This window comes from Melospiza georgiana, chromosome Z (assembly GCF_028018845.1).
Source record: "Melospiza georgiana isolate bMelGeo1 chromosome Z, bMelGeo1.pri, whole genome shotgun sequence".
NCBI lineage: Eukaryota > Metazoa > Chordata > Aves > Passeriformes > Passerellidae > Melospiza > Melospiza georgiana.
In genome coordinates, this window is record NC_080465.1 from 60400791 (window position 1) to 60419830 (window position 19040).

Consider the following 19040-nt stretch of genomic DNA (forward strand, 5'->3'; position numbering starts at 1 on the left):
AATTTCATATAAATGAAAAGTGAACAAGCTGGATGATACTAACTGCTTGCTTAAAAGGGAAAACACAAAAAAAATAAGATGCCTCTGCTTTCATTTAATATCCAGATCACTGTCACTAGCACAATGTAAGATTAAAAGTTTACTGAAATGCCCTTTGTTTTCCCTTTGTAATGCAAAAATAGAAAATATTAAAGGAAGAACGTTTTATAGAGTTAGGATTAGCCTCCAAGGATAAAGCAGATGAGAGATCATTTCAAGTACTTAAGTTCAATTATACATTACATACGAAGTATGAATTAAATTCACTGCACGTTCCTTTGCTAAGAAGGACATTGAATTAGGTTGGGCTCATCTGCAGGGATCTTAGAGAGACAGTAGAAGCTGTCCCCATGTCAGACAGAGCCAGCTCCAGTCAGCTCCAAGATGGACCTGCTCTGCCCAAAGCTGAGCCCCTTGGCCATGCTGGTGATGCCTCTCCTACAAGGTATTTAGGAAAGGGTAAAGAACACTGCTCAACAGCTGACAGGGGTGACAATAACTGAGAGAAACAACTCTGCAGACCCCAAACTCATTGCAGAAGGAGGAGAAGGAGATGCTCCAGGCACTAGAAATCCACCTGCAGCCCATAGAGCCCACACCAGAGAAGGTGGAGATACCCTGAAGAAGCTGCAGTTCCTGAAAAGCCCATGCTGGAGAAGGCTCCTGGCAGGAGCTGCAGGCCATGGGGGATCCACACTAGAGCAGTCTGTTCTCAACAACTGAACCTGTGAAGAGAAACCATGCTGCAAAAGTTCAAGGAGGACTGTCTTGCACAGGAGAGATCCCATTCTGGAGCAGGAAAAAAAGCATTATAAACTAACTTCAACTCCCATTCCCTATTCTCCCCTGCATAGCTCAGGAAATGAGAGGAATTGAGAATGAAGTTGAGGCTGAGGGAAGCTGGTTATAAATGTGTTCTTATTTCTCAGTATCCCACTCTGTTTAATTAGTAATAAATCAAAAAATTAGAATATCCTGAGCGGCAAAGAGGCCCACAAGGTTCACCAAGTCCAATTCCTAGCCCTGCACAATACAAGAGCCAAGAGTCACATCATGGGCCTGAGAGCAGTGTCCAAAAGTTTCTTTAACTTCCCACTGCAGGGACATTTTTTTGTCAGATTACTGAGTTGGAGCAGTTGTCAAAGGTACTAGATGAAACTAAGCACTGAAAAAAAAGAAAAAAAAGAAACAGCAGCATGTAGCTAGAAGTCAGGACAGCAGCAGGGACAGGAATACTGCCAATGCTAGCAAGCTTCTAGCTCTCCTTGGACACGCCATTGTAATGCACCTTTATGCCTGTTGTTCTGCAAATGGTGATTCCTAGTTCAGTACAATATTCTTAGAAAGCTGGAGTGATTACTTCCACAGATTCTATAGGCTCAGAAGGATGCTAGAATGACCTGTCGATCCAAATACTATTCATGACAACACTCCCCAACTCCAGACACATCCCCTGCAAAAACATGCCTCAATAAGCCTTCTTTAAATAACAAATACATGGCTTCTAGAAATAAGTTTTTTAAAAAAAGAAAATTTAAGAACTTTTTCCTAACCCCTTAAATTTATGCCTCTTTTAAGTAATTCCAGATAAAAATATGGAACATATTCCTATATATCCAGTCTAGGTCATGTAGTTAAACTGAAGCATTGTAGCTTCATAGAAGTTATGGGTAATTTCCTTTAATGAAAATAAATCAACAGAAATTTCTTAGAGTTCATTACAAAAGTAATGTTGTAGTCTTTCCTTGCTTCACATGGCACAGATAAAAACACCTCTCAATTAAGGAGAAAGATAATGAGGAGAGTGGAAGATGAAAATCAAGTAAATGAATCCAATTCCATTTAATATTTGCTAACACTGAGCAACATAACATTCACGCTAAGAGCAGATAAATGAATCCTCAACTATTATAGGTCTTTTTATGACACAGTTTTTACTAGTTAAACGCACTGTTTTCAAAACTAGTATCTATAAGAGTAAAAGAAAGAATTCTGTAAACATGAAAATAATGCTAGAAATCTAGCACCTTTAGAGATAGATTTTTAGTATCACAAAATACAAAAATGTCAATAATAAGATAACTGAACACAATGAAACAGAACAGTATTTCATTAACATTATGTGGAATTTTTTTAAAGTGTAAGGGTAAGTACAACACAATTGCCTGTGATTATACTAGCACTAAGTTTTCTATGCAGTAATATAGGTACAGTAATAGTATATACTAGGACATAAATGGATGATCAAGAAGGAGCCCAAGTTTCTTTGCTAGAAGGCACCATTACAGATGGGAAGACAAGAGTTCACAAGAAACTGGAAGAAAAACTAAGCACATCAGAAAGGAAGAATAAGGGAAAGAAAACCAGAAATGAAAATCAGGGCAAGAAAGAAGTGCTGAGAACATGCTATGCTCCATTGCTATGTACAAAATGTCCAACACTGCGGCAGAAGTCAGGAAAAGGCACTCCACACTGGTGAATGTGCTCTAAAGGAAGCTTCAGCCTATGGAGACCCCATACCAGAGCCAGCTTTTGGCAGGTGCTGTGGCCTGTGGACAGGTATCCATTGTGTCCCCTTAGCCAAACAGTACAGGCTCAAGGGAAGATAAAGATCTGAGCCATTAAAGGGCCCAAGAACTCCAGTCTTATCTGTCCTCTGAAAACCCACAAAGGAGCAGAGTGACCCAGTGAGCATCCATGCTCATGAGCTTGGAACACTGATCATGCAATTAAAAACTGAATAGCAAGTGGCTTTTCCAAGGATCATTTGTCACAGAACAAAGGAAGTTACGGGCACAAGGAGTCTCATGCATACTTGTCCCATTGTACACGATTTGACTATGAGAAACCACATTATTCCATAAATATGATAGCCTAAGTGAGCCTTCTTTGAGATCTGCTTGCCAGGCAGCCTAAAAGTGGTCTCCCTTCGGTGGCCTCTCAAGGTTGCTCCTTGAAGTAAAGAGGCAATTTTCCCAAAGACAGGTCTTTTTTAAGTGATTGATATTGCATATAGCCTTGGAAGAATGGTAACTTTGATTTGTGCCTGTTAATTTTGAATCACTATTCAAAGGATTGGGCCACACAGTAATAGAGTGAACTCTGGCACCAAGCTGTACTTCACAGTTTTACAACATCTTATTAATAACGCTTTTGCTAAAACCCTTTGACAGTGGTTCATTAAATGATCTAAATCACCAATTCATGACACCCTTAGGAGCAGCAGCCCTGCAGGGGGCTAACACTAGAGAAGTCTCATCTGGAAAGACAGTAGCTAAGGAGAGGACTCACATTTTACCAATTCTTGAAGAATTATATCCCATACCCCACAGGAGGGACCTCACATGGGAGCAGGGGCAAGGGGAGGATGTTAGATCCTATGGCCTGGCACAAAGGGACAAGGGTTGGAGACTTAATGGAAAGACCTTTAATTTGTTGTAATCCATGATTTGCATTTTATGTTAAGGAATTACTATAAAAGGACGTACCTCAACAAGCAGCAGATGAGCCTCACGGAAGGCAGCAAAAGCGCAGCTGTGACCTGACCTGACTTTTGTGCCCAGTAACTTCCCACAACACACCATCTCTCTGTCCTGAGCAATCACCAGAACAGATGAAGCTCCTAGTCATGGACTGAATGAACTCAGTGAACATCTGTGGGCATTTTACAAGGGCGGTCCATACATGAAGGATCTGTGCATACATCAAAAGACAGGAAGGTGGTGTAGGTGGTGAGGATTATCAGGATGTATTGGATAACATGGGAACTGAGCATAATATGAACAGTATGGAAATGGGGATGGAGTGTGGGTTTGTGGGCATAATTTGTACTGATTTTGTCTTGGACTTTTTCTTTCAAGTAGCTTATATGGACTTAGGCTTTAGATTTGTAAGCAAATCAGCACTGAAAACAGAAGGATGTTTTAGCTGTTGCTTACACAGAGCCAAGGCCCTTCCTGCTTGTAATACCACTGTATCAGTGAGAAGGTTGGGAGGGGACAGAGTCAGGACAGCTGACCCTAACTGGCCAAAGAGATACTGCAAACCACATAAAGTAGGACTGCAGGCACATTTGGAGTGATGGCACTTGTATTCCCAAGAAACCACAACAAGTGAAGGAGCCTTACTTCTTGCAGGCAATGAACACCTGCTAATGGGAAGGAGAATATTCTCCTTTGCTTGTGCATGCAGCTTTTGGTGTTTCCATCTGTCTTCATCCTGTCTTCATCTCAACCCATTGAGCTTTCTCATTTTCTTGTGACTGTCTTACCCAGCTCACAGGGGGCCAGGGAGAGAGGATCTATGTGGTGCTGACATGCCCACCAGCCTTAAATCACAACTGGTTTTGTTTATTTCCTATCTCCGTAACACAAAACAAGCCAAAAGAGAAATAACCATGAAGGGGAAAACAAATAACCAGCATGACTGTCTAAACTACTGTGAATATGTTCCCTACTCTCTATAACTTCTTGATAAAATTTCCTTGTAGAAATGTGTTCTAGTCTGGTTCTTGGAGCATAAAGGAGGATTGTCAAGCTTGCTCATTTCCAGAGTAAAGTAAATCAAGTGTCGATCCCTGGAAAATGCTATTCAGCTATACCTCACTAGGACTGAAAACGTGATGCATGAAAAATAGTAGGATACCCATCCCAACATCTAAATTTTAGACTCAATCCCCAAATAAATGGTTTTACTGCGACAAATACAATACTTGTAGAAGAAAGGTATATGAAATTGAAACTAGGCAAAATTGGGCAAGACAGCTTATTCCTTCTGGACACTGGAATTAAGAAAAAAGTTTTAAATTGTATTTTTACAGAAATACTTGCTTTCAAAACATAGGTGATTGAAATTATGTTTAATCCCCTGTTCAATAAATGGCAGGGGCAGAAAAATCCTTAAATCTAAGATCTTCCACTAACTCTGTCTGCTTTGTCTCATGCAACATCAGGATTTGACTTATAAGGAAGAACATCCTCCCATTTCTTTTACTTCCTTTAATTGTTCAGTCAAAAGTATGTGAGAGACAAGAAAATGTATGCAAAATTTACAGTACCTTCTCCCTCACCATAACAAAAACTATTAAAATAATAAAACTATTTATGCAATTAGTTTCCACATGTGAGAGCAATGGAAAGTGCAATTTTAAAAGCTTACGGACATACTGTTAATTCCTGTTTCTCAGTAACACCGGACTTTACTCATTCTGAAAATCTTGTCTGTTTAAAAAACAAAAATTGTCAACAGCCGTGAGTCATATACATATTTTCTCTCTCCCAGGGCGTGTTCAGTAATTTCAGAAATTTCAAGATATCCTAATTTCAAATTCCCTTAGCTAAAGGAAATACATTACTGCCAGTGTTACTCACAGCAATTTACAAGCAGTCCTATCCTTGAATGAAAGGAAATCAGATACCTTTGAACACAGAAGGAAGAAAGGACACTACTGAAGGAAATCTTTCATACTGTGTGAGGAGGTCCTCACAAGTGCCAAAAATTAAAGACACACTTTACCTTTTAAAGATCCGACACCTATTAGACAGAAACACTGTAGAAGATTTCTGCAAGAAAGTACTCCAAACTTTAAAATAGTACTAGTTTCCTTATAGCAAAAATAAAGAAAAAAATTTATGGCAAATCTGTAGATAGACACACATTCATTCACTTGAACTATGAGCAACAAAAAATTATTAATTATTTCAAATCAATGCATAAATGTTAAGAAACAAGATTTTTTCTGTGACAGACAACTGCACAGAGACAGCTATACTTTGAGAGTGAAGAACTGCACAAAGAACAAAACCACATCACACACATACAGGAATGCAATTCTCATTCAACAATGTTAAAAACTAACTAGATTTCACATGCCTACGATTTAGTTTCTATATATACACACACACACAAGTTCAGTCTACCAATAAAAGCAATGAAACAGGAAGAAAGTTTTTAGAAGTTTTGCTGTAGACAGAAGTTCCTCAGAACTGGGTAGAGCTAGATTTCATGTCAGCATGACTTGGTTTTGATGTTTATAATTTAATTTAAAGCTACGTAAAAATCATGCAACTTCTATGAGGCTGTCAGCTCAGATTAGAAAGATCTGCAATATTATCTGTTCTCATTCTTAGAATATCAGTACGCTTCCCCCACTTTTTCCAATGATTTGTTACCAGTAAGCCTCTTCTTAGTTTTTAAATGGAATCTTTAGGTTTTTTTAATAGAATCTTTAGTTTTTAAGCAGAATCTTTAACCCGTTCTAACAGAATGGGTTAAAATCATAATACAGGAAGCAATGTCTTTGCTTGATACTGATTTATTACTGTTTTCCACAAAGCCCTGACAGATGTGGGTATAACATTAATCATCATACTGCCCTTCCTATGCCACTCTGCAAAATCCTCAAGCTTTATGTTCTCTGACTCCTGCATAATGACCATGATTTCAAGTTAAAGAAGAATCTTAAGACTTTACTTGTACTTAGCTAATTTGTTGAAAGTAATTCAGATGAAAAGCATTTCTGCAACACACGGTTTGAACAGAACCTAGGAAGACTGGTTTATTGATTTCTGTACATCAGAAAGCAAAAACCTTAAGATCTACATTTTACTACAGAGATTGCCTTGCTGATATTGGCAGATACCGGCAAGAAAAAACTGGAACATGCTAGAACCCAATCTGAATTTTTTACCTTTCATTGCATAATCATTGCTCACTGAAAATTAAAATTAATTTTAAGATGTACCAGAAACCTCCAATAGCAAAGAGGAAAAAAAAAGTTTCTTTTTCCTAACCTGAGTACCTGAGACTGGACTCCTGAATTCCACTCTAGGGAAAGAAATGGAAAATAATTCAAGAGCTATAATGAAATTTCTTCATATTGTTATGGTTTAATCCCAGCTGACAAAGGACTCAGTTCTTTGAATCAGTATTTGTCCTACTGCTTATGACCACTATTACAGACTCTATATTGGTGTTGCAAGTGAGTTACCCCTTACATACAACAATGGTAAATATGTAGGTAGACACATTAAGTTTCTTTTTTTTTTAATTTGGAAAATTCAAAAAATAAATAGGTAATTATTTTATGTATTTTGCCTTTGGTTCAGAATGCAATCTCTTTCCTGTGCTATTCCATCTGTCAAGTGATTATTTTGATTAGCTGAAAAAACAGCAACTAAAACCACTGTTTTCCTTGGTGATTTGTCTGTCATTAAGCACCTTGCGCATGCCAGCATGGCAATATACTTCTCTAGGAAGTGTTTGTTAAGTAACACTTCCTATGAAAGAATGAGCCAGGAAGTATTTGAAAATACAGAATTTATCGGGAATTGATCCACTATTGGAGGAGGGAACGGGGCAATTTCATAGACAACAGCAAAAAACTGAACATCACAGGAAGAAACCTTTCAAAGATAATTTTAACTACAGGCCAGGTCAGAACTCCTACCCCTTTACTCCTAATACTATTTATTCTATTTATGGATTACATGTTATGGAACAGAGCTAAAAGCAACCTAAAGAAAGCAGCTTAGAACTGCAGTAAACTTTTGTGATGCACCTTCATATGTCTATTCCACCTTCCTCCAGAATAGCCCACTCTTCTAACTGGACATAAATGACTGTCCCTTATCACTAAGGGAATACAGAATACAAGTAGCAAAGAGAGAAACCTATACTTACAGGACCTTTTACTAACTTTTCTGCTAGCTTGCTTAAGAATATTCAACTACTTATTTAACAATAACAATACAGACAAACCACAAGCCAACATCCCACAGAGAAAGAGAAAAAGGTGCTTCTTCAAAGATTGGCCTTTGCTGGAACTGGACAAAGGGAAGCACTCAGGACACTTGACACAATGCTCACCCAGCAGGGCGGGGCAGGCAGGGGACCCGGGGAAGTGCAGGACTGTCTGTGGGGATTAAAACAGCCCTGGAAAGCAACCAGAAGGAGCAGGGCTGGCAAACTGGGATCAGGCTTCTTCAGCCTTGAGAAAATAATATTTCCAGGAATTCTTATCACTGGGGCCTACAAAGAAGAAAACTCCCCTTTCACAAGGAAAAGACAATCAGTAGTGGATATACTCCTGGGAAGATTCTGTTGGACAGCAAAAGAACATTTATCATAATGAGAACATTCAGCCCTTGAAATAATCACCCTTCAGATGTGGTGTTTCATGAGTAGAAAAGCTGCCCATTATTTTAAAAGGCTGCAGAGTTAACAGGTTGGGCCAGTTGCTGCCAGGGTGGAGTTCTAACTGTTTGTTATTGTAATCACCTGGCGTTTTCATTAACTACCTGTCGTTGATGGTTAAGAATTCTCCCTTTATTCGAGTGGCACCTTGCTGCTTCCTGGAGGATGGCACCCGGACAGTGAAGAGGAGGAGACCTCGGAGTTAGCACGCAAATGACCTCGGAACCAGCATGCAACGGGAGGGTCCCCTCACCAAACCTAGCCAAAAACCCCTAAAAACAACGAGCCAACACAAAATTGACAAATCAAAGTCAATTTTGTCTAGACGTGAGGAACAGAATCTAGTATCTGCTAAGACCCTTTTTACCCTTCATCCTAACCAAAAGATGTCGGCTAGACAGAGGACCTCTAATGTTGAACGGAAAAGTAGGGAATTACGGGACGCTCTCGTGAGGACCGAACCCCCAGCTCTGCCCACAGACAAAGATGTTCGCTTCCTCCTCCTCCGAGTCACTCCTGGGAGCAGCGGCGGCGTGAGCGTGGACCTGTCGGTTCTCCCCACCCGAGATGATCACTTTTAATAAAGGAATTAAAAAGGAGAAAGGTCTCCTGCCCGTGTTTATTTCATAGTGGATTTCCCAAGGTTGGGCTCTTTTAAGATCCCTCTGGACACGGTGCTGGTGATCTTGATTGGACCATGCTTTTGTCAGGAAGGCTGGATCAGATGATCCTTAAGGTCACCTTCCAACATGATATTCTGTGACACTTGCAAGAACAGCAATGATGAAAACTAGAACACACAATACCCACCTTGAATGTCAGATTTTAAAATTGAAAAAAAAAATTACTGTACCCTGTGTCACAATATTTTGCTACTCCAACAAATTCTGTTAGTAGTAACATAAAACTTGTTAGTACTCAGCCAGTACATGAATTCCTAGCCAAAAGAGGGAACAAAACAAACACTTCTACAGAAGAACAAATGAGATCCACCATGTTTCTGGGCTTGTCAAAAGACGACAAGAACATATCTTATTAAGGACAACGGCATGATTAATGGTTTTAAAACAATGAAAGTAAAATCATTATCACAAACTATGAAAGGATATCATAGTTACTGCAAGCCCATGGACAAATCCCTTTGACATACCAAAAAAATATGATGCATGACACAAATATTTCTTATTCATAGATAAGATGAAGTTTTGGAGCAAGATTTTCATTTATCTGAGAAAGGAGGTGTGTAAAGTCAACAGTCAGCTATCAAAACTAAACAGCATGTGGAAGGAAATCAAAGCCCCCTGCAAAATACCAGCAACCCACGCTTCAGAAATGGTTCCATTTATTTTTATGTCAGATTCACCAAAGCAACCATCACACTGAATAATGAATAGTCTTAAAACTAAAGCCTATCAGAAGAGATGGGATTTGTTCACATGAGTGCAAGTCTAATCTCATGAACTAAGTTGCAACATATGAGAAAAGACTCATCCATGAAGATATGAATTGGAAACTGGGTTGTGAGCCAAATTACATAACCATCAACTCATAAGCACACAGGTATGTTTGCAAGAAAATGTGGCAATGACTTCTATTTTTAGTATAACATACACTTTTTTGCTTGTTTTTTTTTTTTTTTTTTAACAAGCAAGTTCCCACACAGAAAAACTATTTTGACATTAGTATAGTTAGAAGCTAAGAAAACTACATCGCTATCAAAAATTTGTACAAAATTGTCATTCTTAATTAATATTAAGAATATATTTTAATATTGCTCCTTAATGCAGTAGCATGAAACATCTACAAACTAGAGATGAGACTGTCCTTCCAAAATCAGATTTGTGAAGAAACTCTTTTGTACACATTCATATTTTGTCAAGTTCAACTACAAACCTCTCACATTAGTGAAGTTTATAAACCTGCAGAAAAATGAAGCTTTAGACTAGTAAAAGGAAATATTTTTAAATTAACACACTAATATCAACAAATTTTTGATAATGTAAGAACAGTTGATTTAAAGATTTCTTATGCATTACAGTGCTTATTAGAAATTTTTCCAAATACAACACCCACTCACCTACTTGTATGCAATAACTTGTCAGAGTAGCATTTTAGCTCCTCCTAGATCACATAATCGGTGTCTTTAGCAAAAAGGCCCAAATCCCCCACTCCCAGTTCCCCATTCAACAGGACTGATTTTTCTGACATAAGGTGAAAGCTATCAGGAGGTGAGAGGTGTGGGTTGAGGAGAGAAAATAGAAAAGTCACACTATATAGAAATAGCAGACAATATTTTGAATAGGACTTTTGGACGCAATACTTGGGACACAATTTTTTAATATGTCTATTACTCTATAAATTATAAATACACTATTTTGTTTTCCTAAATTTTCTTCTTTCTGGATCAAAAATATGCATTTTTGCAAGAAAAGAAAAAAGATCAGTAGAGAATTTTACAAAATGCTCAATTTGAAGTGCTATATAAAATATTACATAGACTTAGCTTACATTACTTTTTATTTCAGACACATTTTTACTCACAAGTAAATTATTCAACCTGAGGCCCATATACTGAATCTCAACCAATTCCACAGATGCAGTAGTTAAAGTATTCAGGAAGACATCTGAGACTAAAGTAAAAAATCTCCAAAGATAAATATTTTTTCAGGTCAGCACTAAAAATTGTTCACAAAAATCTTACATTGTCACATTATAAGTTCTCCTTAGCCATTGATAAAATACAGAAAGAAAGCAGACTTTTAAATGCGTTTTGGTGTAAAATACAACAAGAAATTTGTACGACAAAATTTGCCCGGCTTATGATAATGAAGAAGCAGGTCAGCTATCAGCAGACTAAACACACGATCACAAAGTCAGTACCTACTTCTGTTGTTGAGAACAGTTGGAAGTTTTTAACTCTATTATGATCTCAAGTGGAGAAACACTTGAGATTATTTTTCCAATGGATTACATTGACAGTTTAGTATAAGACAGGTTATTTCACTAGCCAACAATACAAATCAATGTAAAATAAAAATAAGGTAGTACTACAATAAAGGGGATCTAAAAAATCCAGCCATGATGGAAATGGGAGAAAGAGTTTAGAGTGTTACACATCAGTTCCAATTCTGATACTCTTAAGTGTGTATGAAAGCATTAGGGTATGATCCCTTGGCAGGAAACATAATAGATTATGCATAAATAATTAATGCAGGTAAGCTCCAAACTCACCTTGGAGCTTACCTGCATTAAATCTCAAATTAAGTGTGTTAAGTTCCAAAAACACACCATAAATCCATCGTTTTTACCCAAGCTGCCTTCCAGGAATTCAGGCTTGAAATCAAGCTAGTAAAGAACATGGCACAGGGCAATGGAGACCAAGGCTAAAGTCAAAGATGGAAGCCAGGTGACCAAATGATAAAGAATGACAGTAATTCTGCATGAAACAGTATAATTGTCACAGCATTTTTCAGCTACAGTCAAGACATTTCAAGTGTTAGTGTAAGTAGTTGATACTACTTACATAACAGAACCTCCACACAGGCAAGAAGAGATTTGTCTTTTTCTCACGTCCAAATCACATCCCATGCTTCCCTTCCCTTTTTCAAGGGGTACCCTCAAACAAGATAGGGCTGCAGGTCTGGTGACATGCAGCTCTTTTCCAAACATGGCTGTTTGCTCTTACCAAAGGTGTCAGCATTAGTGACTCAGCTTACATAGATTTCTGCCTTCTTTTATCCTCCAGAAGCAGACATCCAACATTTGAATCAGACTTTAGCAGCAGGAGGAGATAATATCAATATGTCTGTTATTCAAGCACACTTTTAGTGGGGTTTGGGTAGCTCTCACATTTGATAAACTGCATCAAAAGCAGAATGATTTCTGCTAGTTTTTAAGCAAAACCCATAAAAACTTACTGTCACAAAAATCCAGATGAGAAACCTGGCTTTGAGATTTCCTTTCAAATTATCTGCTCAGCAAAATTTTTTGTACTGATATCTTTACACAAAGACACAATCTGGTACAGCAATCCATAGATGTGCCACTGCTTGCTGGCAACGTGCCTGCTGAAGAGAGTGGCAGGTACAGCAATATAGGGATTGAGGGTCAGCATTCTTGTCTTTTACTAATGCCCCAGCAAATTTAAATTTGGATCTTTTAAGGTAAGAAAAAGAAAGCTGGAATTGCTCTGTGATGATGAAATACAAATGTGTGCCAGAGATACTCAAGGGGTTACTAGAGAGGAAGGTTTCTTCAAAAAGGAAAGGGAGGAATGGCATACCACTAATTGGAGTACTTCACAGTGGTTCAGATTTAATCCAGATTTTTTAGGAAAACCTCAAGGAAATTTGAGGTGACATTCCTTCTGATGGACTGTATAGACTTCTTTAAACAGCAGAATGTGGCAACACTGCAGTTCTACAGTACTTTTCTGAAGAACTTGCTCCTTTTTCCCCTTTAAATACACACACCACTTCTTCAAAGATTTCTCTAAGAAAGCAATATGGAATAAACTACAACCTTCAAATTGTGTTAATTTTTTAGTTGATGGATCCACTGTGCTTCTCACATACTAAAGCTTCTTTCAGGTGTATTGTAAGGAGAAAAGTTGGTAAGACTTCTTACACCAAGTAACAAGATTCACCAGCCTACTTCTACCACTCGGCTCTAAAGTAAGACAAACACTTCTAGACTGTCTCAGCAAGTAATGGAAGTCATACATTGAAACCTTGCAGGAAGGTCCAAGACTTTCAGTCCTGTAGAAAACCAGATGGACTGGCTTAGTTCTAGACTTAATGCTCCCTTTTGACTCCTACCCTTTCCCCCCACAAAGAGCTTACAGATCTACATGCAGAAAAGTGAAAATGTGATTCAGGTCCAGTCTAATGTGCAGCTTTCACTGAAGTAGATATAAGTTGTTTTCAGTCAAGACTCCAGCAACATCTCCAACTGAAGTAATTTACTTCAATTCTAATTCTAGTGCATATAAATTAATATAAAAATACCCAAACCAACCAAACCCTCACCTACAGCCTAAGGTAACACATGATGTAACTTAGGAACAAAACTTTAAATGTACATATCACATGACAGGCTCTTCGCAGATACTATATGTGCTATGTTGTATTAATTAGTAGTACTGTATTTTTAAAGTATGTGGTAAATATAGTTTTAGGTTATAACATAATGTTAAAATAGAAACTATGTGATGTGAGATACTTTCTTAACTAGCTCAAGAAAGGGATAAGACAACCAAGAAATTCTTCACACAGAGAGAACAGCAACACACCTAAATCCCCAAGAGAAGAATTATTGCCTCCTTATCAGAAGAGACCAACTCCTTCCCACCTTTGAGGACCCAACAAGGTGGAAAAGTTGACAATAACCTGAGAATACCCTTTGTTTGAAAAGAATTTATGCATCATGTATGAGATATATGAATATGCAACAGGCTTTTGCTTTTAAGGGTTAATCTTTTTGTTAGCATGTGTACTTTTCAGGGCATAATTGCCCTAGGAAAGCAGCTGGAAATCCATGTTCCTTTGCTTTTTATTGTCCTCTCTTGTCCTAACTCTGATTGTCCAAATTCTTATTGCTCTAATTTTTATTACTATTTTTATAACCATTTTATTATTATTAAACCTTGAAAATTTTAAAACAAGTGACTGGCATTTTTCACAAAGACTATTTTATTGAACCATAAATTAATGCCTTTTCTAGATGCACAACACTGCTCTTATTCTTGAGATAAATACTCAAGAGATTGAAAATAAGAAGGCAAAACAATCATAAAGCTTCAAAATTTTGACATTTAATCAAGGAAAAAACCCAATATAACATTTAAAAAAATCCTCAAACTTGGAGGGCATGCAATAGGGGTTTTGAAAAACACAACAGAACCTATACATGTCTGCAGGTACAAATGAAGACGCTCCAAATGAAATTCAAAAGAGAAAAGTATCAGTGAAACCCCATTTTTCCCAATGTAGATCACACTGAATACTTTCAAGGGATTCTCTTGGTTTTTAAAAAATTCTCCAGAATCAGATGTTGTACATAGACAGAGGCAGACCCACCGATTCAGACTAACAAGCTCTATAGAATGTTAAAATGTTTTTCTTAGAACACTATTATTTTTGTTGTATTTTTAGCTTTATAGTATTTTCCTCTTAAAGATCATCTAAGCCACTTGCCACTATGAAATATTCCTATCACAGGATATGATGATATTCCCAACACCAGAAGGCAATATTTTCAGAACAGGAGAATATATTTTTGGAAATCAACATGCTAGTTACCAGTCAATATGGAATGAAAGTATTTATAAAAGCCTTGAACTAACATATCCACGTGACTTATTATTATTATTATTACATAGATTTAAACAAACATGTACATATGGTTCCAGACAAAAAAAAAAGCACTTAGAAAAAAAGAGATACAAAATATTATGGAGATTTTTCTTCATTTTCATACACCTACAGAGGAGAATCCCTGTATCTCTGGGGCACAGCCAAAGCATGATTTGTGGAATAATGTGGAGGGAAAAAAAAAAGACAAAAGGGACACAGGTGTCACACTGTTATTTATGGATTTTTCTACATTTTTAACATTCCTGATTAAATTATCCAATCTTACAGAAATACATGAATGCTTATCTACCAGTAATTACATTTTGTCAGAACAAAAATATTAGGTACTTTTTTGTAAGCAAATTCTAGCAAGATTGTGGCACATTTTTTCTCCTATTGACTGAAATACCAGGCAACACACAGAGCCTTCATTGCCCCATTCCACATGCATGTGTACAAGTAATGTCAGAAGAGATAGGATGCAATTGAGAAAATTTTATTGATTCTGAAAGACTATGCATTTCCTCCATTATTATTAACTTCTGTGCAAACAAAGATGAGCTGCATGCTTTAAATATTTAACTATGCAAAAATGATTAAAGCTTTGTGCTGGAAGCAAATCTGGCCAGATCATGCAGACCAAGAAAAAGGTGGTCTCAGCTCCCACATCCAACCATGGTGAGGTTAAGAATAAAGCCCCACCATGCACACAAAACACATGTATAATTGTACATACGACCAGCCATAGGGCAAGGAGGGAGGGAGAGGACGTCCTAATTTAAAACCAGCACATCACTAGTGTCAGGTCTTGAACTCAATTTCCTTGTTCAAACAAGGTCAGAAATTTGTCTAGGATGTCTATCTGAATAGAAACTTCCCTAAAGATGAGGGAAAATATTCAGAAACTGACCACAAAATCTCATGTGCCAACCAGCTATTTTTTCTCACAGTTGTATTTGAACAGGGAGATTTTAAACTTCATTAAAACCCACCATGATTTGAAGGTACAGCTGTACTTATGGCTACAGGAGAACGTGCTCAAAGCTAAAGCTCTGCAGAGCAACTAAACCAGTCTTGTCTACTGTGACAGACTTTCTGAGTCCACAGATTCCAGTAGAACGGGCTTATCTAGCCAGTTGGTGGAAAATCTCTTTGCTTACTACAGACTAGGTTTATATTGCATCAACCCACTAAACAAATGCATCTCATGACTGCTGTAGAGAGGAAAGAGCACCAGAGAGAGCAAGACTACTCTTCAACATTGAATTAACTTTGCATCCTCAAAAACTGTTATCATTATCTTAGATAATGTTCTAATCTGTTCTCTTGTTAAATAATAGAAACTGAAAGAATTCCCAATTTATCCTGTTCAAGTCGTTTTTTTTCTTTCAAGAACTTCTCCTTCAGCCCATGTTTAAGGTAACTATCTCTCTCTTCATATTCATCTTTTTGATACTCTTTTTGCTCTAATTCTGTCACATCCTTCTATAAGTCAGTACCACAATATTATTTGAAAAAAATGTTTCTTTCTTTAAAGTAACTATTGTCCTTTCCCCTCAGTCCTCCTGCAATCCTGCTTATTTTCTGCTCAGAACAGAGAAAGCAGCAATGATTAATGACACCACTACAATGGAAGATCTCCAGAGTGCACCCAAACATGCACCCCTATAAATGACCTAACAGGATTAAAGTGAAAAAACAAACAGAAACCCTGTTTCTGTAATGAACTGGTGGAATGTGAAACCCAAACATGGAGTCAAAAGACTTGGTGGGAGGAAGAACAAATCGAACCCATTAATAAACATGAAAAGAAGCACCCAACTCCAAACTACTACCACATAGTAGTAGACATTTATTAAAGAAATATGTTTTACATACTGGTTGATTGTGTCTAACATGCCAAACTGAAAACCAATCAAACAAAAAAACAGTAACAAAACAACAACAATGAACAAAATCCCCCTAATCTAACCTCCTAAGCTGAAACAGAAAAGCACAACTCCTAAAGCCATAAAGGAAGACACTGTGAACAATCAAAAATTGTATTAAATACATGAATAGACTTTTAAGTGTCAAATCTCAAAGTTAATAGGCATCAGAATATCTGAAGTATTATTATTTTTCTATCATTATCCAAACTAATAGCTAGACAGTCAAAAGAAAGAAAAAAGAGCACATATATCTTTATACTAGAAAGCAAAAAAAAAAGTCCTCGGTCCACACAAAGAATTAAGGCTACTCAAAAGGCACAGTATGGTCACTAAACTGTCTTTCCTATTCTTCTAATGCATCACATCTGTTGCAATTAATAGCAATTAAAACTGTCAAATGAGTCAGTGCATATTAAGCATTTTCCTTAAGAGATGTCAATAGAGGCCCCCTTTCCCCAAAACAGACTGAAGTGTCTAAATAAGCCAAGGAATGTTATGATCCAAAGAGAGAAAACAGGTACAGGTTAAGAAAAGTTACTTGCATACTGTATATGCATGGGAGAAAGAGAGGTACAATGACGGATTTGCACAATACATATCACCTTAATGTAGAATTTCCTGCATTATCAAAGCTCCTTTTTAATATGAGATGGGTGTTGATTGCTGAGTTATTGTTTTAATAAATTAAACTAAGCTATGCAATTGGTTCATCTAAAACATACTTTATGCATTTAGTGAACAATGCAATGGAATAAACAAAAAAGCAACACTGAAACTTCAGTGTGAGGATGCATAAATCTATTCAATATGAAGCAACAGTCACTTACCTTCCAGTCTCATTAATCACTAAAATAACACTGGATAATGGAATGTATGGAGAGATGCTTATGATCTTTAGTGAGGGCCGAATAATCTTCACGTAGACGCTGTGAACAGCCCCTGTATGCATACTGACATCATCAGTAAAGGCTTTGAGGCAAAGGATACTATGGTAACCAAGCGATGTGCTGAGAGAGAAGCCTTTAATTGCTTTAACAACTTCCTGAGGCTTGTGATACTAGGTTTCCATTTGCTCAGAAAGAAATGAAGGTTGTCACAGAGGCAGTGAGTATGCTACTGTGCAGAAAAAAACCCTGCACTGAATCCTGATTCTATTAATTGTGATACGACTTTTTAAATCACAAGTGTCATAGCTTGAATTCATTATTGAAATCTAACATCTGGAAGATCTGTCAGAAGTCAGATGTCAAGAAGCAATACTCTCAGGCAGCAAATTCATAAGCACTTCTGTTTTCTCTATTTGCATGCATTGACACCATCACATTGATATATTACCTTCCACAAATCACAGAAGAGCTTTAAGTGTAGAATGTTCTTTTGGACTAGGGGATAAAACACTGTTCACAATGAAACCTAAAGTCCAGCTAACATTAAAGCTCGGGCTGTGAAAAAAAGTGTTTATCCTGGTATCATGTTTCTTTCAACTTCAATGACTATTAGTCAGTAGATTAGTTAGGAAGGACAAAACTCTGGGAAATATTACAAGCAGTGCCATGATATGGCCCAAAGACAGCCGAATAAGATTATTTAGGCTGTTTTCCAGAAAACTGACCTATCATCTCCATTTTGCACACAAATAGCTCAGCAGATATTTGTTTTCTCAATACTCAAGAATAACCATGTGACTAACAATCCAGTCAGAATTACAGAGCTAGTTGGGATTCCTTCAGTTTAGAGTATCTGCAAGGGCCACCATAAACAGATTTTTTAATCAATGTCATTGTTTCAATTCTAACATTAATCATGCCCTTGTGAAGAAGTTATGATTTTCACACTTAGGTTGAAAGCTCAGATCATCAGATGTGTAGGTTAAGAACACTACTGGGCCAACCACTTTTACAACTAGACAGACATCATTTGGTCTTGTCAACCAAATTTTGCACTGTTATTTTAAAAAAGCACATTTCATGGCTCCCTTTTCAAGCTCAAGTGCAAATTTCCTCAGATGCTTCATACACCTGCTTTTCATAGGAAATTTTCTGTACACACATGGTTTCAAAACCATTGATCTAAGGAGCAATAGTGCATTGCCCTCCACCCCAGTATCTTTTTGTATATAACGCTACACACACTTCAGAGAAAGAACAGAAGTAAAAAACAGCCAGAGACTTGCCTTTGTCACAAAAGCAACTCACTTAAGCTTCTGCTATCTGCAGCAATGCAGAAAGCCATAACAATGTTGATCCTCTGTTGAGACCAGTATTTTGTGTCCAATGGACACTAACAGCGCTCACCCATGCATAAATACAGAGAAAAAGAGCAGTGAAAAGCATAGCTCAACAAAAGCAGAAGACTGTACCCTCCAACTCTACCTTTATAGACTGATGCTACAATCAAGGTAGCTCCTGTTAAGAAACACAAGTCAAAAGAGCCACAGCAGTATGAACAGTTGAAACTTCTTCTAAAACCAAGATATACAAGATCTAAAGGTGCTTATCTTACCTCAAATTAATTTCCAAGTTAA

General features: G+C 37.3%; 1 protein-coding gene across 6 annotated transcripts in view; it reads right to left on the reverse strand.

Annotated features, from left to right (window-relative positions):
- Positions 1 to 19040, reverse strand: part of PAM (peptidylglycine alpha-amidating monooxygenase) — a 114460-nt gene that overhangs the window by 74423 nt on the left and 20997 nt on the right. The window contains exon 1 of one of the 6 annotated variants that reach the window (XM_058044641.1): positions 17344 to 17360. The exons of the other annotated variants lie outside the window; for them this stretch is intronic. The gene's annotated coding sequence lies outside the window, so the exon portion shown is untranslated. Of the gene's footprint in view, positions 1 to 17343; positions 17361 to 19040 lie in introns of those variants that run through there. 6 annotated transcript variants of the gene reach the window in all.